The sequence below is a fragment of the Rattus rattus genome, chromosome 5 (genome assembly GCF_011064425.1).
Source record: "Rattus rattus isolate New Zealand chromosome 5, Rrattus_CSIRO_v1, whole genome shotgun sequence".
In the NCBI taxonomy this organism is placed as follows: Eukaryota; Metazoa; Chordata; class Mammalia; order Rodentia; family Muridae; genus Rattus; species Rattus rattus.
Genome location: NC_046158.1, coordinates 119770860 through 119795492, shown reverse-complemented (window position 1 = coordinate 119795492; position 24633 = coordinate 119770860). Strand labels below are relative to the sequence as shown.

General features: G+C 38.5%; 1 protein-coding gene and 1 pseudogene across 1 annotated transcript in view; one reads left to right on the top strand and one right to left on the bottom strand.

Moving 5' to 3' along the window:
* The window catches only part of Macrod2 (mono-ADP ribosylhydrolase 2), a 2209545-nt gene that overhangs the window by 2078217 nt on the left and 106695 nt on the right, over window positions 1–24633 (bottom strand). The window lies entirely within an intron of this gene.
* On the top strand, window positions 7249–9241 carry LOC116899996 (annotated as a pseudogene).

The following is a 24633-nucleotide window of genomic DNA, read 5'->3' as shown; positions in this document are numbered from 1 at the left end:
AGCACTCAATCTTTGACTTCCCGATCTCAAGAATAATAATAAATATTTTGATAAATTATCCAGTCCATGATATTCCATTTTGGTAATGCAAAGCAGACCAAGACACTGGTAATATATCACTGTCCATTGGGTTCTAATCACAAACAATCGCCGGCAGCACAAGTCCATGTCAGATAGTCCATCATCATCATAATTATTATCATCATTTTACTTATTCACTTTACATTCTGATCACTGCCCCTTCCTAATCACCCCCTTCCAATCACCCCTCCCATATTCCCCCATCCCTTCTCCTCTGAGCGGGTGGGGCCTCCCTGTGTCTCCCCCACCCTGGCCCATCAAGTCTATGCTCATGCAACAGATTTTGGGATAACCCCGCTCCAGATGTTCAGGACCCATATGAAGACCAAGCTGCACATCTGCTGTACATTATATCTATAGCTTTATCACATTAAGTCCAGAGTATTATCAGCTTCTTTGATCTCTCCATTTGTTTTTGTCAAAACTTCAGTATTATGGTTGTGGATATTAGAAAGCATAATGGAGAAGAATGGTACTAATATTTGTAGTTACTACTGGCCATACTACCGCTCAGAGAGAGATCTTTCAGTAGAGTCAGCTTCGCTCAGTTTTTGCCTCCACATGCCCTAACTGTCCAGCAGCCAGTCAAAACTCGCAAAAGGTAAAAGACAAGTCCAAAAATGTAATTTCTTTCCTCAAACCCCAGATGTCTCCCTGTGTCACTCAGAAACAATGTCCTGACTCAGATTAAGTGAAAGGGTTTTACAGGGTGCCCTGTAATCACTCCACTCATTTAATCTGTACTCACCAACTGATTGCTGACATCCTTAGGACACCCATAGTACATACCCACTTCAGAGACTTTGCACTTAACATTCCCCTTTGCCTGGAAAGTTCTTTCCTCAGGGTTAGCCAGACTCTTCCTTCTCAGTAGGCCTTTCCCACATATTCCCTTAAGAACTCAAATGTTACTATTCTTCCACTTTCTGCATTTTTCCTCTTCTACTCTGTCCTTGCCTTCTACTGATGTTTAAATCACCTTGCTTGACTAGAGTGTAAGTTATCTGAGAACACAGTGAGGTTTTATCTGTTTTGTTCTCTTCTGTATATTATCACTATTTAACTAGTTGCCGAATCATTTACTTCTATTCCATTTTAAAATGAAGACAACCATGCATACGAAACTCAAGCCAGTCCTCTGCAGGAGTGCTCCATGTTCTTAACCACTGAACCATCTCTCCCAACTTCATGATGCTTAAAAGTTAAGAAAGAAAACGTCAGATGAAATGAAACTCCTTTCTATGGATGCCTGTATTCTAATTATTCTCTAGGAATGAGAGGCAGTGCGTAAATAACACAAGGTGCTAAAGGAAGTTCCCTGCCAGGCTGACAGTGAAAGTCAACCCGGCATTTGTCAGCAGCTCTACTTAGATGTTCACCACAAGCTAAAGATGGAGTCAGGAGAGGGCAGAGATCCCACACACTTACCTTAGGATGGACGAGAGAGTGCTGGCTTCCGTACATGCACCAAATCTTTCTATGGTCAGCACAAGCATTACATCTTCAAAAGGATTCAGGGACATAACATTAAGATACAAAGACAGGCTAAACAGAGTCTCGCTACAAACTATGTGTCCTGGCTTCCCTGATAAATCAAAAAATTACAATCACATATCTTTAAAAAACAAAACAAAACGAAACCCAGTAGTGTTTTAGAGATGGGCTATCACAAACCTCTCCATTTGTAGAGAGGGAACTAAACTTAAAGAAGTTCAGTGGCATGGCCAAGCACTCCTAAGCACCAGGGTTAGCACAGACTCTGCCTCCTGACTGAGTAGTGAGCTCACTGACCATTCTGGTGCATGCAGTACCTGCTTATTATAGACATTTGGAGGACGAGGTAAGGTTCCATATGTGAAATCACTCAATGCTGCTTAGTGGAACGCCCATGAGAGAATCTTTATACCATCTGAAAACCAGAGTCACTGGTTCACCTTCAAGTAAGTACAGAGAATATTAACTGAGTACTTTTATAGTAGGAGGGCTTATTTTACCAGAGATTTTCATAACAGCATCAACAGGCAGCTTAAAACACAGAAGCAACTTAACAATATAAGACACTTCAAACCAAGATTTGATATTCAGGATGACGTCTGTCCAGTTTGGGGCTCACATATTTCACTCTCGCCCTAGAAGTTGACTTCTGAAGAAGGCACATTGTCTTCCAGACCCTCCCACAGCATCTACATTCCAACACATGCTTGATCTCGGCAGCAGCACGCAATCCCGAAATTCTGCCCGACTATCTCTTTCTCTAATAGTACTGAGTTTCACATGCATAAATGAAAATTTACATCTCAATCACTTCAAATACACTTACCCCAACTGAGATAGAAAAAAGCAGAACGGCAAAGGCAGCTCTAATTGGAAAATCTCAAACACTCACAAAAAGTCTTTGTTCCAAGGAGCTGTGAGAAAAACGTGCAAATAGATAATAAACAAGTCTTTTTAAAAGGCAGTCTGTGTTGTAAGGCGTTGAGGAACTTTGTTGGAATAATATCTTAAGACTTGGAGCTTTATGTTCAACCACCCTCAAGATCTATTTATCTTCTATGAAATTTGTAACATTTTGATCTTTTTTCTTTACTTTCACATTTTAGGAATCCTGGAGCAATCACCAACATAGCCAAAGCGTGAAATAACAATAAATAGTCTTGTGTGATAATCTACCATGAAATTTCATTGGATTTGCTACAAGGGAAAAATAAAGATGTCAACGTAGCATCACTACAACATGAAGCAATACATGTGAGCACTTGGAGAGAAAAACCAATGCATTCATGCGACTGAGTCACTGTCACTGTGGGACTGAATGAAATGGAGAAAAAGATGAATGCACAATACAGTCTGCTACACTAAGTGAAATGGAATGAGAAGCACTTTAATTGGATAAAATTTAAGAGCTGAATTACAAATGCCACACGAATAAACAGCTCTAAATAATGTGTTTTTCCAGTTAAATAATGACTTTAATAAAACAGATGAAAATGTAGGCTGTGTTGTTTTTTCTGGCTGTCAGAATCTCATTAGCATTTCAATTTAAATTCTACAAGTGCACTCAAATCTCTCATGTGTACATCTGGCATAACTCAAAACACTGCCTTTTTTGTTAAAAAAAAAATTAAGGCAAATGAGCCAATCCACAATATCGCCCAGTGATGTTTTAATGGAGGAAAACAATGCTGTTATTTCAGTGTTGTACAACAGCAGGAGCCTCCACGTGAAGAGATTGAAAAGATTTAGATGATGCTTTCGAAGAAAATTTGTGCTTATAAAAAAAATCATGAAAGCATATCTTCAAATTATTTCATATATAAAATTAACACATGAAACATGTTTATAAATCTTCAGAATAAACTCAGGAATGGTATTTTTAAAACTATTAATAAACCTAATGTTCTGGTAAGTAGTTATAACTTTGAAATTTTGTATGGCAAAATCTCATAAACACCAAAAAGGGAAGGTGTAGAGAAATCAGACTCAGGATAATACCATGTCATGAGGGTGGCCACAACATTTTTAAGATGAAAATATACAGCTGAGACTCAGAAAAGACTGAAACCATTATACACAAATGCTGGATACAAAATGTTCTCTGTGGAAAGCCATTTTGGAGTCCTTGAAAGCATTAAATAATTTATGAATGGCTGACCCAGTGCAGTGATTAACTAAAAAATGTCCCCGTATGCTCACATACTTGAACACTTGGCTCCCAGTGGGTGGCGCTGTTCGGAAGGTCTTGGAACCTTAGGAGGTACAGCCCTGCTAGAGGAAATGCATTGCTAGGGTTGGGCTTGAGGCTTTGTAGCCTTACTCTACTTTTTGTTCATTCCTGATGCTTCCTGCGTGTGGATAAGACATGAGTAGCCAGCTTCCTGCTCCTGGAGCAGGGCATGCCTTCCCTGCCAATATGGACTCTAGCCCATTAGACCCACAAGTCAAAAACAAACCCTGTCTTTTGTAAGTTACTTTGAGTCATGGTATTGGATGCAACAAATATACTGAAGGCTGTTTGATTCACTCCTAAATATTTAACAATGAGACTCAAAAACATATATTCATGCAAATACTTACACAAAAATATTCACAGAAAAGTAATTCATGACAAAATGATACAAATTTCAATCAATAAATGAATGAATAAAGCTACTTATCCAAACCATAGAATAAAGTTATAATGCATGCCACATCTTTGAAGTATTATATTATGTGGAAGACAGACATAATGACCCAGACCAGGTCAGCTATTATATGAAATGCCCAGTAGCAAATCTATCATGAAAGAAAGTAGGGTAGTAGTTGGAAGGGCCTATAGGAAACAAAAAAGAGGTAACAGCTACATTTTTTTTCTGGATTAACAAAAATGTTCTAGAATTACATACAGAAGATGGTTGTACAATATTAAAAATATTCTAAACCATTAAAATCTCCATCTTGGAATGGGTTTATGATGCATGAATTACATCTTGTTTTTTTTTTAATTCTGAATGGTTTCCTTTACTCTAGTTTGATAAAGAAATAGTCAAGAAATGACAGAACAATGAATTATTAACAGAAGTAACTGAACTTGTACAACAAAAAGGAAAGTCAATACTTAACCAAAATATGAACCAATCTAAACATGTTTATGATTAATATATAATAGCCACACAGAACTCCTAGTCTAATTAAAAACAAATATGGATTTAAAAATAGCATTAAACTATCAAACACCAACCATTATCTTTGCACTGTCCCTAGTATTCAAGAAAGGTACTATTCTCATTCTCAAGTAAACTGACATTCAACTAGGACTTTCACTCCACATTACCCTCCACCTCATATTGATAAACCAATATAAGGGTAAGAATAAGGTAAAAACAACAACAACAAAAATTGAACCAGTTAAGCAACGGCTGTTGTGGAAATGACTGCATAATGCTCCCAACATAAAATATACCCCATGACTAAATCTGAAATGCTCAAACATATTTGCATTATGAACAACAAATGTAGCTTCTGAAATGTGCTGTCCAGTGTAAACTTGGGTCATTCGCTTCCATTCAAACGGTGAGACTCACTCACAGGAAGTAGCTAAAGCTCTTCTTTCTCTCCTGATCAAGACAACTGCCAACCTGCTCCATTGGTGGTCTGATTCACAGAGCAAGGTGATTAGTACTCAGCAGAGAGGCTGGCAAGGATAACAGAGAGCCATCATTTATTGAGTGCAGTTTCAGCTCAAGACAGTGAGGGAGCTCTACCCATACTGGTATGGTTGCATAACAAAGAGTGTGTTGTATTATACATGTTAAGCGATGGAATAATAAATTTTCTTATGTATATTTTGCTGAAATTTATTAAAAACTAAAAGTGAAAAATCTGACTTGACATTGGTTTGAATATCCCCAACATGTCTGACACATCTGCATACAGCCGGTCCCATTTAATTTGCTTAACATGTGCTATAATGCTTCTTTACGCACCCTTGTTACATATTTGGGGAAACTTCAAGAAAGTAGTTTTTCATTCACTTGGGCCATGCTGCTTTAGCCTAAACTTAAATGGACTATTTATTTTTTATGCAAAAATGAGTTCATTACTAATAATTTCTAATGCAATCAAACATTCATTAAAAGAATCAATCAATAACAATCAAAGGGAAATGTCCGAAACAGAGACATGCAAGAGAGATAATTTATATGCAAATGATATTGAAGAATGGTAGAAAATACAAAAAAAAAAAAAAAAAAAAAAAAAAGCACTGGACTAGAACGATGACTCAGCCATTCTGTGGCTCATGCTTTTTTGTAAAGGACCCATGTTCTATTCCCAGAACCTACATGGAAACTTAAAACCCTCTGTAACTCCAATCCAGAGGACCTTCTGACCTTGGTGGGTACCAGGCATATACTTGGTACACAGACATATATGCAAGCAAAACACCCATATGAATAAATAAAATATATATTTTTAAGAAAACTTAGCAAGCACATGACTAGAGGTGTTATAACATTCACGTTATTGAACAATCACCACTCTTATAGAATGTTTTCATTATATTTTTCTTCCTATTTTTTATTAAATTGAATTTTATGTATATATCCACTTTCAAAATAACTGCATTTCTTCCTGAATAAAAAGGCATCCTTGTGACTAGGCACATTGGAGCTCTCTTTTAATGTCCCTGAGTTGTATACTTAACACAGGCAAAACGAAATTTTCACTTTGTATATTCATATATGTACTCTACAGTGAGAAAAATTATCGGGGTATATCATCTAATTAAGGAATAACAAGCAAGTAAGCTAAGCACAGTGAAGTGTAGTGGATAAAACTCACATTTACTAATCAGAATGAGATTCAGCAACTGGAAGCCTAGAAACCCCTGGGACCAAAACAAACCTTCTTTTTCTCAATTTCTTCACATGCAAATAGAATGATAATACAGCCCAGCTTGGTCACTGTCATTGTCTTAAAACAGTGACACCCAGTGAGCAGTGAGTACTGACCACTACTTCCATAAGAGTAGTTTTCCCTAAGATGAATTTGTGCCAGTTTCGATACATATTAACACTGACAATGTGTTTTCAAAGTACAGAGAAACGTGAGCAAACACTTCCGTCAGGGCAAACGAAACGATTTAGATGAGAGAAACAAGAAAAGATCTAAAATGGACAGGTTGCCATTTGCTGCTCTCATGTTTTCCAGGGAGGTCATTGTTCACAAAAGTCAGTAAACAGAACTTGTTTAGGATTTAGGGCCAATCTTGTCAAAGAGCAAAAGTTAGATTCTAGAGAACTTTTATAATTGTTTCAAGCAGTAAAAACAGAAAGAAAACCCGAGAAAGAGAATGACATACTTAAGATGCACACAGGACATTTGAGTTGTTTGTCACCCGATTTTTCTTTATTTCTCTTCCAAATATAACGGTGTGGTTCAACTGCTTGAGCTCTCGGGAAGGTTGGGTTTTTTTTTTTTGGTTGGTTTTTCTAAGTCACTTAGCCATGGCATGGCTCCTCTCTACAGTCAGGTTCAATCAGACATTCATGACATATAGTCAGACATTAGTCAATAAACTCTGTAGAAACCCAGAAAGGGTGCATGGGAGTTCTCACTGAATGCGGAGCCAGCTCTCGGGTGTCTGTGTGATCTCGTCATCAACACAGCCGGGCCTACACGCAAGCAACCATGTCTAAGAGACCTGCAGTTGGAATTGATCTTGACACCACCTACTCCCGTGTGGGTGTCTTCCAGCATGGAAAGGTGGAAATAATTGCCAATGATCAGGGTAACCGCACTATGCCAAGGAATGTTGCTTTCACTGACAGAGAACGATTAAATGGGGATGCGGCCCCAAGAATCAGGTTGCAATGAACCCCAATGCAGTTTTTGATGCCAAATGTCTGATTGGACGTAGGTTCAATGATGCTGTTATTCAGTCTGACATGAAGCACTCGCCCTTCATGGTGGTGAATGACGCAGGCAGGCCCAAGGTCCAAGTCCAATACAAAGGAGAGACAAAAAGTTTCTACCCTGAGGAAGTGTCCTCAATGGTTCTGACAGAGATGAAGGAAATTGCAGAAGCTTAGCTAGGAAAGACTGTTACCAATGCCGTGGTCACAGTGCCAGCTTTCTTCAGTGACTCTCAGCGGCAGGCAACAAAAGACGCTGGAACTATTGCTGGCCTCAGTGTACTTCGAATTATCAATGAGCCAACTGCTGCTGCTACTGCCTATCGCTTAGACAAGAAGGTTGGGGCTGAAAGGAATGTGCTGGTTTTTGACTTGGGAGGTGGCACTTTTGATGTGTCAATCCTCACTATTGAGGATGGAATTTTTGAAGTCAAATCAACAGCTGGAGAAACATACTTGGGTGGAGAAGACTTTGACAACAGAATGGTTAACCATTTCATTTCTGAGTTTAAGTGAAAGCACAAGAAGGACATCAGTGAGAACAAGAGAGCTGTCCGGCATCTCCACACTGCCTGTGAGCAGGCCAAGCACATCTTCTCCTCCAGCACCCAAGCCAGTGTTGAGATTGATTCTCTCTATGAGGGAATCGACTTCTACACCTCCATTATCCATGCTCGATTTGAAGAATTGAATGCTAACGTATTCTGTGGCACACTGGACCCTGTAGAGAAGGCCCTTCAAGATGCCAAACTAGACAAGTCACAGATCCATGATATTGTCCTGGTGGGTGGCTCTACCAGAATTCCTAAGATTCAGAAACTTCTGCAAGACTTCTTCAATGGAAAAGAACTGAATAAGAGCATTAACACCAATGAAACTGTTGCCTATGGTGCTGCTGTCCAGGCAGCCATTCTATCTGCAGACAAGTCAGAGAATGTTCGGGATTTAATGCTCTTGGATTTCATTCCTCTTTCCCTTGGGTGGAGTCATGACTGTCCTCATCAAGCACAATACCGCCATTCCCACCAAGCAGACCCAGACTTTGACCACCTACTCTGACAACCAGCCAGGTGTATGAGGTGAAAGGGCCATGGCCAAGGACAACAGCCTGCTTGGGAAGTTTGAGCTCACAGCATACCTCCAGCACCCCGTGGGGTTCCTCAGATTGAGGTTACTTTTGACATTGGTGCCAATGGCATCCTCAATGTTTCTGCTGTAGAGAAGAGCACAGGAAAGAACAAGATCACCATCACCAATGACAAAGGCCACTTGAGTAAGGAGGATATCGAGCGCATGGTCCAAGAAGCTGAGAAGTACAAAGCTGAGGGTGAGAAGAGAGAGATAAGGTTTCCTCCAAGAATTCTCTGGCGTCTTTCCCTTCAACACGAAAGCAACTGTTGAGGATGAGAAACTTCAAGGCAAGATCAATGATGAAGACAAACAGATTTTTAACAAATGCAATGAAATCATCAGCTGGCTGGACGAGAACCAGACTGCAGAGAAGGAAGAATTTCAGCATCAGCAGAAAGAACTGGAGAAGGTCTGCAACCCTAACATTACCAAGTTGTACCACAGTGCTGGCGGCATGCCTGGAGGAATGCCTGGTGGCTTCCCTGGTGGAGGAGCTCCTCCATCTGGTGGTGCTTCTTCAGGCCCCATCATTGAAGAGGTGGATTAAGTCAGTCCAAGTAGAGGGTATAGCATTGTTCCACAGGGACCCAAAACAAGTAACATGGAATAATAAAACTATTTAAATTGGCACCAAAAAAGAGTGCATGGGAGTAATAGCCAATACACCCATTTCTGTGAACATTTTTGGGCAAGAATTTGCATGTTCACATTCACTACTTGGACAAGGGAATATGGAGGAAATTATGTCACAATTTCTGATACAGATACGATAATTGGTCTCGGGGGCTGGAAAGATGTTAGATGAGAAAGATACTTGCTGCACAACCATGAGGACCCGAGTACTGATTCTCTGTACTCACAAACTGTGTGGCCATACCTGTAACTCTAGTACTATAAGGGGCTGAGAGCCCAGCTGAACCAGTGAGCTCTAGGTTCAGTGATAGCTCAAGAGAGGAAGACAGAAAGTGACAGAGTGGGGCAAGGATATCCTCTTCCAGCCTTCACATACCAGTGCCTAGGCACTTTCACTGCACATACAAATTTGTACACACACACACACACACACACCCACACACACACACACACACACACACACACACACACACACACACACACCATATGCAGATATACATACACACAGCACTTGGTGGTAGCTTCTATGTTTGCATTCTTGGAATATGGACATGTGTAAGAACATGGTAGAGGGAGATGAGACAAAACACTGGGAAGGCTCTACAGTTCCATGAAAAACTGTCCCCAACACCCACCACCATTACTACCACTGTCTCTATAGCTAAGGCCAGATGACTTTGGCCTTACCCACTGTCTAACAAAAGTCATAGCAAAAGAAACACTCACTTGCCCCCCCCCCCAAAAAATAAAAAACACAAAAGAAAAAAAAGTGCCTGTATGGGCTTTTTTAAAAAAAAAAATTGGAAATAAGTTTAGATTTCAGTTGAGAAAATAAAAATATCTTCTTTATCTAACATCCCCAAATATTAACTTATACAACCAAAGTACAATTATCGGAGACTGGAAAGTGTGACTGTATCAATATGATTAAGTAAATGCCTTGCATCTTAACCTAAAGGCTGTAACCACATATGGGGATTACATGTGCTCATGAGGACTGTGAGATAATATGGCAACAGTAAAAGGCTTCTGAATACAGAATGACCAAAAAGTAATATGATAGCATATGAAGCCAAGGGTTCTGGCATGATTCTCTCTGTTCTGTAGCACAGAACTTCACTGCAGCATTGATTCTAAGCACACAACACTCGTACTTCACAAAGTGTATGCCGGAATGCCACCTGAGACATCTCAGCTCACACTCGAGACTGACACTTGCTACGAACTGCAGGGTTTCACTGTACTTAAAAGCTTTTTCTCTTACAGAAACATAATGGTTTAACTATGAAAACAGACTTTTAGGTTTTCTATCTTTATTCCTGTATTGTGTTAGAATGCTTTTCAAAAACTGCTGTCTATGTTGCTAAATTGAGTTTCACTTTTTAAAAAATAGTGACTAAATTTTGGCTTGAGAATAGAACAGAATTTCCAACAATGTCTGAAATGGTCCCAAACATACTTCTGTCACTTTGTACTGTATGCTTATATGAAGAGACATTCTCCACTTTGATGATTATAAAATCAGATTATCAATTAAATCTGAAAAACACTGAAGATACTTTATATCCTATATGAAATATTCAACCAAAACTTAATTCTATATGTAAAAAAAAACAAGCACATTCCTCTTACTATTATATACATTTCTTCTTGTTTTTATTAAATAGTAGTTATATACCAAAGAATTGTTTTATAATAAACTTATGATTTATTACCTGTGCTTGATCTTCACAGTATTAGTCTAGTGCTTACCCACTATGACGGGTGTCATGTAAGCTCTTGGGTAGAAAGGGGTTGTTATTCAGCCCTGAACTAAATCACAGACATATTCAAACGCCAAGACTTCTATTCCTAGTATCACTTTTCAGAATCCAATGCAGGATTATTACACTTGGTTCCAGTGCTCTGCAACCTGTGATGATCACATGTGACTTCTTTGAGATGCCAGGACAGTGGGACTTGATAATAACTGATGACTTACATCCCCACAACTCCTAACATTGGGATCTGCTGATGCTGTCATATTTACATCGGGGTCTGATTTTGTGTTGAATAAATGTGATGTTATTTTCTTGTCAGTGCATGGGAATGTATGATGTAGGTAGTTAAGTCTTTGTTGTTGTTTGTAGTATCAATATATTGCCCAGGCTGAACTAAATTCCTTAGGTCAAAAGCTCATCCTGCTGTAACCTGCCATGTGGCTAGGACTCTAAGCACACAGCAGCATGTCCAGCCGAGGAAGTGGTTTTGCCAGAACTTGATTACAGCAGTTTCACTGCTTGTTTATAACACTGAGTGCATAGCATGAAACATGAGAGATTAGAAACATCCTGCTCCTCCTTCATGTTTTGTCAGGTGACTTAGCCAGCTCATGGCTTGACAAAGGGTTACAACTTTCATTGCTATGGTATTGATGTTAATAGTGCTTTGGTGTTTTTATTTTTTTTACATACCTTCCAAATTTGTAGATTAAAATTCTTTTAAAGAAAGATTTGTTCACATCTATGTAATATTTGTATAGACAAGTATGACTATTCTATAGGATAGAACTCAATGTCATTATATATATATCCTGCTGGATGGGCTGAGGAGCTAAGAGAAATGTATATATGTGTGTCTGTCTGTGTGTGTATGTGTATGTATGTGTATATATGTATATATACATATATATGTATGAACTAAAATACATATACACACAGCTCTCTCTATGTATATAAATACCCATTATATAAATGTACATATATAGGAAATGTTCATATTGATGCCTCTAATTCCAATTTATTACAAGGTATATTACAGTACCTTTTTTCTAATCCATAACTTCTTTTTCAACAGAAACCCAGTTGTCATTATCTATAGTTCATTTACCTATTTGCTCAGTGCTAGCAAACACATGAGGTAATTATATAATCACTAACTGATATAGTTTCAATGGCCATACTTAATAAAAATAGTACAATATTTGTTTGCTAGAGTCAAAATGCTATTTTCCAAAGTTACTCAAGATTCGTTCTTTGGGTTCCCATCCCCTTGAGTTAGCTTATATGACTCATTTGTACTTTAGGTAGTTTCATTTGTCACCGTGTATATTCACTTCATGTCTATCCTACACGAAATCCTTATTGCTTCTAACAGTTAAAGCAATACAAAGGCTGCATGCTTTTCTTTACTACCCTGGTGACAACCTCTCTTCTTTCTACCACACTCAGTGCTCCCTCTTGGTACCTAACTAACTGATTCTGACTCATCACCCCGACATGGTTTGGGGAGGCTTGTTTGTTTCTTTGATTGTTTGTTTAGGTTTCATGGTTAGTTTTGTAGTGCTAGAATACCAAACTCCAGGCCTTATGCATGTTAAACACTCTACCACTGAGGTACACCCCAATCCTCACTTCTGTGTTCACATTCAAATGAGTGGAGCACAAAAATATTTTCTACTATCTCATTTCTTCCTAAAGACACAGTTTTGCATTTTTCTCTTAACAGAATTTACTAGAAATAATTTCAGGAAAGTTCACAGTATCTCTTCACTGGTACCTTCCATGTTCTACTGAGTGAATACAAAATATTTAACCACACACTCTCTAGTTAAGCTGTTTCTATATTTTACAATTATACATACTATCTTTACATGCATATCTTCATAAATGTGAATTTTCAAGGTGGTGTGACAAATTCATAGAAGGGGGATTCTGGGTAAGAAGGTAAGCAAGTGTTCCTTGATTATTGAACAGCTTTCTCTCTTACGAGGTAGTTTTTTGAATTCCTACAGGAATCACAGTGACTATTTCCCTTCAGGCTCACCCATGGAATTCATCACATATTTTTAATATTGCCATTTTTAAGGTTGAGGAACATTATTTAATTGTTTATATATAAATGTATGACTATTAGTAAGTCTAGTAAGCTTTTGCCATGTTTGAGATCAGCTTTACCCCTTTCTGATAAATGTCCATGTCTTTCTCTTTATCTATAAATTTTTCCATTCTTGATTTTCTTCTCTTTTCCTTCTTTTCTCTTTTGCTTTCTTCTTTTCTCCTTTCTTTTTCTTGTTGTGCTAAAAGTCAAGCCCTAAGTGCAGCTGTCCAGATCTCACTTAGTGAACTTACCCACATCCTCTCTTCTCATCTCCTCCCTCTTTTCTTATACCCTTCCTCCTCTCTTCCTCTCCTTCCTTCTCTCTCTTCTTTCCCCTCTCCATTCTCCCTGGCCTTTCTACCCTGGAAAACACCTTACCCAGTTTGGCTCTTGGATTTGAGTTATTTAGATATTAGGGATACCAGCCTTCTGTCTATTGTCTGAATATTTTCCTGTATTTTATCTTTTATGATGTGTTGACTATAAAAACTTTTATACAGTCAAATTTATCAATCTCTTCATTATTATTCTCTGAGTTTTGTATAAGGTTTAAAAAAAATACCATGCATTACCTTCTGGGATTCGTGTGTGTGCACACCCACAGGTATGTTGTCATTATTGTGGTTTTCCATTTATAACTTGAAGGCATTATTTTGGAGTATAATATATTATATAAGAAGTCTTTCTGAGTGGCCACCCATTTGTCCCAGAAGTGTATATTAAGAAGTCTATCCCAATCATGTGAGATCCTGTATTTATCATACACTAAATTTCTACATGTATTTGAGTATTACTTAATTATGGACAATTTATCTTATTCACATGGCCCACCAGTAAATCCAAGTTTGAATGTTACCTGGTTTAATCAGAGACAGCACAGTGAAGCCTTTGTCAGCTCTACTCAGGACAGTTCGCATTTTTCCCTGGAATCGGTATTGCACATCTGCCGTTAGATCTATTCTTAAGGTTATTTAATCTCCTCATCACGACTGGAATGGTCACTAATTCAAATAACTAAATTTATGGATGTTCTACATCTAACACTGACAGATGGACTGTCAAAACTTCACGTCTAACTACCAAACATAAAGTCAAAAACATGACCAGACTGTTTCCAAATAAAGGGAATAAGAGAACTGGATTAAGATATTATAGACACATCTATGCCTATACTCAAAGGTATAGTATTTCAGGTTTAATAAGGAAAATCACATGCTGTAAAACACAGCATTAGTTGCGCAAGCTATTTTTGTAGAAGAAACAGAAAAATAAAATACAGAACCTCCAGATGACAGGCGTTTGGTATCGCATAGTACAATAGCGAAACTCTAAGTGAAGATTTAGAAAAGCGCTGTCTATTCTGTCGCTGCCAGATTGTAGCAACTCCAGCGAGCACATTCGGCTTCGTGTATTTGTAGAAGTTATCACGGAAAGGTCATCACCTTATTTGCACAAACACATTATTATGTAAAACTAAGTAGTCGAAGAGTCGTACATATTTAGTTCAAACCCTTTGCCATCTGTTGCTTGTGTTTCATGCATTTTAATTATTTGGGAGACTTGAAGAAGCTCTACATTTAAAAATGCCTTCTGTCACCAAAGAATATCTCACAGTCCTATGATTTATTGTAATTTATTCAATAAATTAATAACTAGTGGGAACAGACTCATGCTCAATTCCCTCTACACTTGCTACTTTAGAGGCTGCATTGAGGATTCTACAATCAACCTTAGCCTGCAAATATGGCAAGCAAACTTGGTAATTTTTAAGGAGACATAATTCTTATGGAAACATGCCTCCCCAGTCTCTACTCAACCTATAATAAAGTATATTTAGTGTAAAAAAGTAAGTCATCAAGTATTGGAACAATAAGATAAAATTCCACTTGCCTATAAAATATTAGAATGGCAATGTCATCCACTCAATGCCCAGATGCTAGATGTTACCTAACAGATGTCCAAAGATATATGGTAGCTAAGTTTACATATACATTACAGAGAAGGATTTTTTTAAGTTCTTATCCAATGTCTACTTGGCTACTTTCAAGTGTAATTTAAAGAAGTTACTATAGGTTTCACGTAGATAATCATTGTATAAATCAAACTTATTAATATATTTTTGCTTAAGAATAAACACTTGAGATTTTCAGAGGAACTACCTGGCCAGGAAGCAGGAAGTTGTACAGGTGTGTCTCCCTGCTTTTCCTTGGAGGAAGGTCCAGCTTCACTTTCCTCTAGCCTCACCCAGGGAGAAAGAAACAGACACATATGGGATGGATACAGGTCGGGACAACTGGCTTGAATAAACAGAGATTAATTGTAGGACATCAGCACACTTTCCCTCCCTGCGTGATTAGGCTCTACTCTACTATCAGTGGATCACAACTAGACCTCTCAGTCACTGACTCTCATCAGGAAGGAATCTTTAGGGAAGCCCAAGGCAAGATAAGAAAAAAAGGACAATTGAAGAAATTCTAGTTTCAGATTCTCATAGCTACAGCAACCAGTAAACACAGCCTAACTTCAAACAAGGTAAAGATTAAATGTCTTATTTAAAGTCTATCTAACTCAATGGACATTATGGGATCAAACCCTAAAGTCACACAACATATTAAAATTAAAATCCCAGTTCAAAGAGACAAAAAAAAAAAAAGCATCAGAACCTGACTAAGATGTAACTCACATTTTGAACTACTTTAGTAGAAATGTAAAATAATCTTAAGGTGCTAAAAGTTCTCCAGGAAAATCTATACAATATGCAAAGAATATAAGTTGAGATGCAAATGCTAGGAAAAAAATTAAAAGGGAGCTAGAAATTTTAAAACTTCCTCTGCAACAGAAAGAAAAAATTTCCTGTGCAGGCTCATCATAACTAGGGCATGCTCGATAAAAGGATCTATGAACTTTAAGATCTGTAATGACACACCAAACTGAAAAACAAAAGAAAAAATGAATTTCAAAATCTAAAATGATAACTACAAATGGTAAGAAAATAACAGAAAACAAAAATCTTAACAAAGCAAAGAAGGCAAACACTATTAGCTCTTGCCAGGAGCACGGAAAATGATGGGTTGTCAAAGAGCTAAGTGTACAACCACATATCATCCCTAAAGCCACTTGTGGGCGCATACTCAAAGGAAGTCGAAGTGGAATATCATTTAGCATGTTTCACGTGCCTGTAACATCAATTCTTGGGAAACAAAGGAGTAGACACAAGTTCCAGTCCAGCCTAAACTACAGAGACCCTACCTCAACAAACAACAACAAAAAAACCTAAGAGTGCTTACTAGGTGTTTTTTTTAATTATCTTTAATCTATTTTTACAGTACAGTCATTATCCCCCTCCCAGTCTGCCCTCCAACAGTTACTCATCCCATTCCTCCTCCCATCCTCCTGCCCACCCTGCCCCCACCCCTGTCTCCAAGAGAATATCCCCACCCCACCTCCACCCCACCTGACCTCCCCACTCCTGGGGCCTCAAGTCTATCAAGGGTTAGGTGCATCTAAGCATTCATACACAGTGAAATCCCATAATGGTCACTATAAAAACTAGAAATTCAAGTTAGAAAGCTTTGGTGTCAAATGCAATTCTAGAAATTATTGTAGTATTCAAGATGCAGATAGAAAAGAGTATCGAACAGAGAAGGAGAGATGTAGAAGGTAAAGTTACTAACTCTGAGTTCATTTCTGGGTCTTCAGTTCTGTTCCATTGATCTACCTGCCTGTCTCTGTACTAATACCATACAGTTTTTATCACTGTTGCTCCGTTATACAGCTTGAGGTCAGGGATGGTAATTCCCTCAGAAGTCCTTTAATTGTTGAGAAAAGTGTTTGCTATCCAAATTTTTATTATTCCAAATGAATTTGCAAATTGCTCTAACTCTATAAAGAATTGAGTTGGAATTTTGATGGGGATCGAATTGAATCTGTAGATTGCTTTCGGCAAGGTGGCCATTTTTACTATATTGATCCTGCCAATCCATGAGCATGGACTGTCTTTCCTTATTCTGAGATCGTCTTTGATTTCTTTCTTCAGAGACTTGAAGTTTTTGTCATACAAATGTTTCACTTGCTTGATTAGAGTCACACTGAGGCATTTTATGTTATTTGTGACTATTATGAAGGGTGTCCTTTCCCCCATTTCTTTCTCAGCCTGTTTTATTCTTTGAGTAGAGGAAGGCTACTGATTTGTTTGAGTTATTTTTATATCCAGCCACTTCACTGAAGTTGTTTATCAGGCTTAGTAGTTCTCTGGTAGAATTGTTGGGGTCACTTAAGTATACTATCATATCATCTGCAAATAGTGATATTCTGACTTCTTCCTTTCCAATTTGTATCCCTTTGACCTCCTTTTGTTTTCTAATTGCTCTGGGTAGGACTTTGAGTACTATATTGAATAGGTAGGGAGAGAGTGGGCAGCCTTGTCTAGTCCCTGATTTTAGTGGCATTGCTTCAAGTTTCTCTCCATTTAGTTTGATGTTGGCTACTGGTTTGCTGTATAGAAATCAGTCTGGCAGTTCCTCAGAAAAAACTGGACATGAGGAACCAGCTATACCACTCCTGGGCATATACCAAAAAGATGCTCTAACATATAACAAGGACACGTGCTCCACTATGTTCATAGCAACCTTATTTTTAATAGCAAGAAGCTGGAAAGAACCCAGATGCCCTTCAACAGAGGAATGGATACAGAAAATGTGGTACATTTGCACAAGGGAATACTACTCAGCTATTAAAAACAATGACTTCATGAAATTCTTAGGCAATTGGATGGAACTAGAAAATATCATCCTGACTGAGGTAACCGAGTCACAAAAGGACACACATAGTGTGCACTCACTCACTGATAAGTGGATATTAGCCCAAAAGCTCGAAATACCCAAGAACCAATTCTCAGACCACATGAAGCTCAAGAAGAAGACCAAAGTGTGGATGTTTCAGTTCTTCTTAGAAGGAGGAAACAAAATACTCACAGGAAGTAGAGGGTGGGAGAGACTTGGGAGGAAGAGAGGAAGCAGAAGGGGGAGAAAGGGGAGGTAGGGAGGAAATGGGGATGATATACGGAGGTCAGGAATTTGAACAGAGGTGTGTAGCAATGGGGGATGGAACACTGGTGGCAGCCACCAGCAAGTCCCAGATGCCAGGAAAGCAAGAGGCTCCCAGGATCCCATCAGGGATGAGATTAGCTGAAATGCCCAACAAAGGGGAGGAAGAACCTGTAGAGACCATATCCAGAGGTTAGGTAAAGCCCTCGGTTAGGGGAGGGGACCACCCACTCATCTCCAAACTTTTAACACAGATATGCTCCTGTCTAAAGGAAATACAGAGACAAAGTGTGGAGCAGAGACTAAAGAAAAGGCCATTCAGAGACTGTCCCATCTGAGAATCCAAACCCAGATACCATTGTGGATGCCAAGAAGTGCTTGCTGACAGGAACCTGATATAGCTGACTTCTGAGAGATTCTGCCAGAACATGACAAATATAAAGGGGGATGCTCGCAGCCAACTACTGAATTGAGCACAGGGACCCCAATGTAGGAGTTAGAGAAAGGACTGAAGGAGCTGAAGGGGTTTGTAACTCCATAGGAAGAACACAGTATAAACTAATCAGACCCCCAGAGATCCCAGGGACTAAACAACCAACCAAAGAGTACACATGGAGGGACCTATGGCTCCAGCTGCATATGCAACAGAGGATGGCCTTGTCGGGCATCAGTGGGAGGAGAGGCCCTTAGTCCTGTGAAGGCTTGATGCTCCAGTGTAGGGAAATGCCAGGGCGAGGAGGCAGGAGTAGGTGGTTAGATGGGTGGGAGAGCACCCTCTAGAAGCAGGGGGAGGGGGCATAAGATAGGGGGTTTCCAGAGGGGAAACTGGGGATAACATTCGAAATGTATATAAATAAAATATCCAATTTTTTAAAAGTTACTAACTCTGACAGATGCTACAGGTGTTGAGCACCAGGGTTTCCCGGTGTCTGTGTATAATGTGGAGAAGGCAGATAGGCTCAGCATAAGCCTCAGTCTTTGGGAATTGGGTGGGTGAATATGAAGAAATAGAGTGAGAAACAGAGGAAGAATTTTCTTTATGGAGACTTGAATTCAATTGTGGTGAGAGGTAACAAGGATAATACATGCACATAGACAGACAGACAGACAGACAGACACACACACACACACACACACACACACACACACACACGGGAACTTGAGCAAGTCGATTTTTCTACTGTAAAACTCAAACATAATCTCCCTTAATGTTTAGCTTTGAAAACAATCTTTCCAGTCAGAGCACACGAAACGTCCTAGAGGCCACAGGGAAAGGAGAGGGTTCAGGGGCCTAGTCTGCAACATATTCGTGTCCATGGCTGCTTCATGAACTCCAGATAATGCTATCATGCAAAATGTGCTGTTCAGGTTCGTGTCTAGAATTATTGAGGCTTTATTCAAAAACCGTTTGCATTCTGGATGCGAGTTTTTCCTACCTAGGAAGGAAGAAATGGTTTTGAAATATATTAATAAAATAATTTTTCCCTTAAGAAAACTCAAAACATGAAGCACTACCAGCAAAGAGAATCTCTAAGATATTTTCCTACTCATTCACAGAACAACATTATTGATAAGCCACGAGACATATGTAATAGGCATGTTCACCATATGATCAGCAGATATACATAATTTAAGGAAATATTTTTTGCCTTACAAGGCTGAGAAATACTGACATATATTATGATATGAAAGAGCCTTGAAGATATTATGCTAAGTAAAATAAGAGAGAGAGAGAGAGAGAGACAGGGAGAGAGAGAGAGAGAGAGAGATGCAGAAATCCCAAACAACACAATTCTATTCACACCAGCTACCCAAAAGAGTTAAGTTCATAGAGAATCAAAAGCAAGGTGCTGAAGGAGTGACACTGTGGCGGGAAGCATGGTAAGCATAGAACGCTGTTTGTATTGTTCAGCAAAGGTCAAGAAGTTGCATGGCACAGAGAACAAACCTTAAGGAAACAGTGGTCTTTGGTTAATAATAACATGTTATTATTGGTTCATCAATTGTAGCAAACTGTATCACTGGAGATGTAGTGGACTGTTTCTGCATTTCTGTGTCAGGGAAGCACTCAATTTTTCTACAAGCTTAAAACTGTGTTAAAAATATAATCTGTTAATAGGAAAATATGCCCACTATGTTCTTGCCTTACACAGTTCTCTTTTTTAAAGATAACATTTTTCTATGGCCCCTAATTTGCAATCCTCCTGCCTCTGCCTTCCAAGTGCTATGATTATAGGCATACATTATCACATTAAGCTAAACGAGTGGCTTATAGAAGTGCAAAAGGGATTCCGAGGAGATTAAAAACAAAACAAAACAAAACAAAACTGTAGGCTGGAATAGGCTAACTTCCTGTTTGAAAAGCGAGCTCCTGAAGGGGGACAAGGGGAAAACATGGAGACTGTTAGGCCTGCCTGAGTAGCTTCTTTCAAAGGTTGAAGTGCTAGAGCCAAAACCACAGACACAGGGTAGGGCAAAATGAAAGGCCGGCTTGCATTCCAGGCTAATGAGTCTAGATGTTAACTACGGGCGATCTAAGGCACTAAAATAGCTTATATAAATCAGTATGGTGAGCAAGCATTTGTATGCAGCTCATGTTAGACCAGGAAGAGAGTTCAGTCACTACGAGAGAATTTGGTATGGACTGTTTAATAATGCCTGAAGTGAGGGGACAAGGAGAATAGATACAGAGCCAGTCACGTGCACAACACTATACAAAAACCAGGAAGGAAAAGTTACCATGGCTCTAACTCCTGAAGCTGGGGGAAATAGAGGTGAATTTCCAAATGGTTTCAGGCATGTTGAGTTTCGCTCATCTGGAAGATCTCCAAGGACAAATGTACACTAAATACTGTGGTAATGTTGGATTCGAGCTCAGCTGTGAATCTAAAATAGAAGGAAATAATCTGAAACCAGATTTTTTTTTTAAAAGTGTTTTGAAGTTCTAAAAAAGATTTTATCCTTCTAGGAGAAAATGGCCTACAGAGAAAGGTGAGGCCAACTGAAAATGAGAAATCCCAGTGAGAATCCAGACAGAAAAATGTACCAGGAAAGCACACAGGCAGGGTGCCACACCCATGTGACTGGTTTATTCACAGAAGGAACCGCCAAACAGAAGCCATCACAAAAACTGAGGAAAACATAACGCTCTCTTCCATAAGATCACAGAAAGTTTTCTCTTGATTTATACCCTGCCACCATAGGCTTTTAAAACATTGTTTTATTTTCTTCTATACCAAAGATACCAGGTCTCCATAGACAATCTGTGGCGATTACATTTATTTACAATAAGCTGTTTACTTTTGGCATATCATTCACTAACAAACAAATTTTTTTTAAAAAAAAAAATTGAATCGGAAATAGCAGTTAAAAGGCTATCATCCATCCACTAGTATATCTTTAAATGGGGGACGGCATAAGTTGCTTTCTCAATAAGAACATTTCAGTGGCATCAGAAATGAGAATCTAGACCTTAATATTCTCGCAGAAAAAGGAAGCCTATCGGCCAGGCAGGCAGGATAACTGGACTACTACATTTGAAATATCCAATTCCCATAAGTAACTACAGGAGTTCTACTAATCTAGCAAGCATCACTCACGTATCCATTGAATGACTGTCTAGCTACAGTGTACAGAGCATTAAGAAGACCAGAATGAAAAAGCCACATTACTGCTACCCAAGGCAGTACTGTCATCATCTAAGAATGTTGGAATACTGTAAAAAGAGAAAGAAAACTATGAAAGATTATTATTCAAAGATGCCTAATTTGTGTATCTATGAAATGGAAGGGGGTGCTGGCAAAGAAATGTAAGTCTGTTGCAGCCTCCTCTAAAAATCCACAAGAGGCTCTTTTACTACGAATATCAGCCTCACTGACATTTCTTCATTTCTTCTAATCCATCCTGTGCAGTTTAACTAGGTTAACTCTAAGAATCAGTCACTTTAATCACATCTTAATGGCAATTTCTTTAAAAATAAACTGGATAATAAAAAAATCATAACTAATATTCTAATTTGAGTTAAATAGAACTCAGTATCATTTGGAATCCATGTCTTAACAAATTTGGAAGGAGAATGTGGTAATGTGTAAAATATCAAATTATAGAATTCAAGATTTAAAAGCTTTCAGGAAAGACATCTGTCCACAATGACCCTTTTAAAGAATTACACCAACTGTTGCACCAAGTCTGAAACTGTGCTTTGGGCCCTGACTCTTAGAGGTTGGCAATCAGCAGTTTCAACAATCATATAATACCCATTTTCCAAAAGAAAATGTTTCAGGAAAGCAGGTGTTACGAAAAAATTCATCTCAACTCAAATGGCAATTACATGCAACTTACATAGAAAACAACCTGAAATATAAAAGAAAATAGAAAAAATAAAAATTGGAAAGAAACGTAAGTGTTAAAACTTTGCAAGGTGATCTTATTTTAATGCTATGAATTAATTGTGCTTGCCACTGATTATTAAAATTGATATGGAACAAATAATTTCATTTGTAGGTTATCTGTGGACAAGGCCACTATAGCATACAAGAACTTGTATTTTGCTCAGGGAACAAAGCTATCAATATAGAATAAATGCAAATATAGGAAACTGGAAATTCCAACTATAATATAAATAAAAATATCAATGTTCTCTAGTTAAGAAATCCCAGCTCAGTGGTGGTGATAGTGGTGGAACATGACTTTAATTCCAGCACTCAGAAGGCAGAGGCAGGCTGATTTGTGAGTTCAAGGCCAGCCTGGTCTACAGAGCAAGTTCCACGACAGCCAGAACTATACAGAGAAACTCTTGTCTTCAAAAACTTAAAAACTTATAAATATAAATAACTTTAAAAAGGTATGGCAAGAAAGTCAAAGAGGTAACCCATTTCCTAAAATACTTTTGCCTATTTGGAAAAGGAATAAAAATATAACAAAGATTATAATCAAACCAGCAATGGTTTTCATGAAAACTAAAAAAAATCTGACTATATGTGAGAAAATTATATAAGCATTTATTAAAACAAAATATTTTTGAAAGGTTATTTTAAATCAGACCCTGATGTGGAAGTTGTAAATTGGATTGTAAAATTTAAAATTAGAGTACTGATATGTTAAAATAATAGGAAACTTTTAAAGACCTCATACTAACAATAAATGTTATTTTCTTTCATATTAAAAAAGGGCATCATAGATATTAAAAGATCTTGAAACTAATGAAACAGAAAGGGGTATTAATAAAATATGGTGATACAGATTACTGAACAGACTACAGTACCTCCTGCCTAAGAATTCATAAAGTCGGGGACATATCCATCTTGAATGGAGGCTCATGGTAACTAGGTTCCTGTTTCTATCAGCCTCTGCTGATGCCCTAGAGAGGAGACTTCCCCAAAGAGGACAAAGTGAGGTTTTAAATTTTACAGTAGTCTATACACCACAGTTTGTATGTAAAATGCCACGCCAATAAGATGTCTATAGCAATGTATAATTGTAAGAAAACACATGAAAAGATACGGCATACAAAAGCGAGAATGCTGGGTACCACAGGCGTGCCTTGCCTGGTCTCAGGGGGAGAGGATGCATGTAATCTGGCAGAGACTTGATGCACCAGGGTTGTGGGGGAGGATAACAATGGGGCCTACCCTCTCAGAGAAGGGGAGGGGATGAGTAAAGATCTCAGGAGGAAGCAGTGCTTGGGATATAAATTAATTAATAAAAAATAAATTTAAAAAAAGTAGAAACCCTGGGAGAAAATTCTAATTGTTACTCTTTAGGGGCCCGGTGGTCTAGTCTAGTCTCCCGAGCTGCTAGAGGGGCAAAATCTTCAAAAGCACCCGACTCTGGCTAGACAACTGCCTCTCTTCAACCTGAATGTTTTCGGTCATAGTTTCAAATACTACTTGCATTTATAGATCACACATATTTACAGTTTACTTGTTTTAATTGAGGACCGAATCTCACTAGGCTTCTCAATTCACAATACAGTGCTATCCTAACACACAGTAAGAGATTTTAACTGTGACACTTACTGTCACAAGGCTACCCAGAGTCTCTCTTCACTTCACTCAGTAATGTGTATTGTAGAGATTAAAAGATGAGCTGCTCTTAGCAGAAGAGGGTATCATGTCCACAAGCAATTATGAGACTCATGAGAAACACTAATACAGGTTCTACATAGTCCTCTTAAGAGCACACTGAAAGGAGCTGCTGTGAAGACTTCTGGCCCCGGGGAAGTTGAACATCTCCACAGTGAAAAGCACAGAAGAGGTTTTCCAGCCAGCCGATAAGAATTTAAAAGGTATTACTAAATTTCACCCAGAATCTACTCTGACAGTTTCCATTTTCAGAGCCTATGGAATTTCAATTTGTTGCTAGTATTTTCACCATATAGAAAGCTCTCATTCTGAAACAGAAGCTGGCTGGTGCACCCATCTGGCATATGGAGAGCAGGACCCAGGAAAACGTTCCAAGTCAGTACTGATGACATCAGTCCAAAATCAGACACA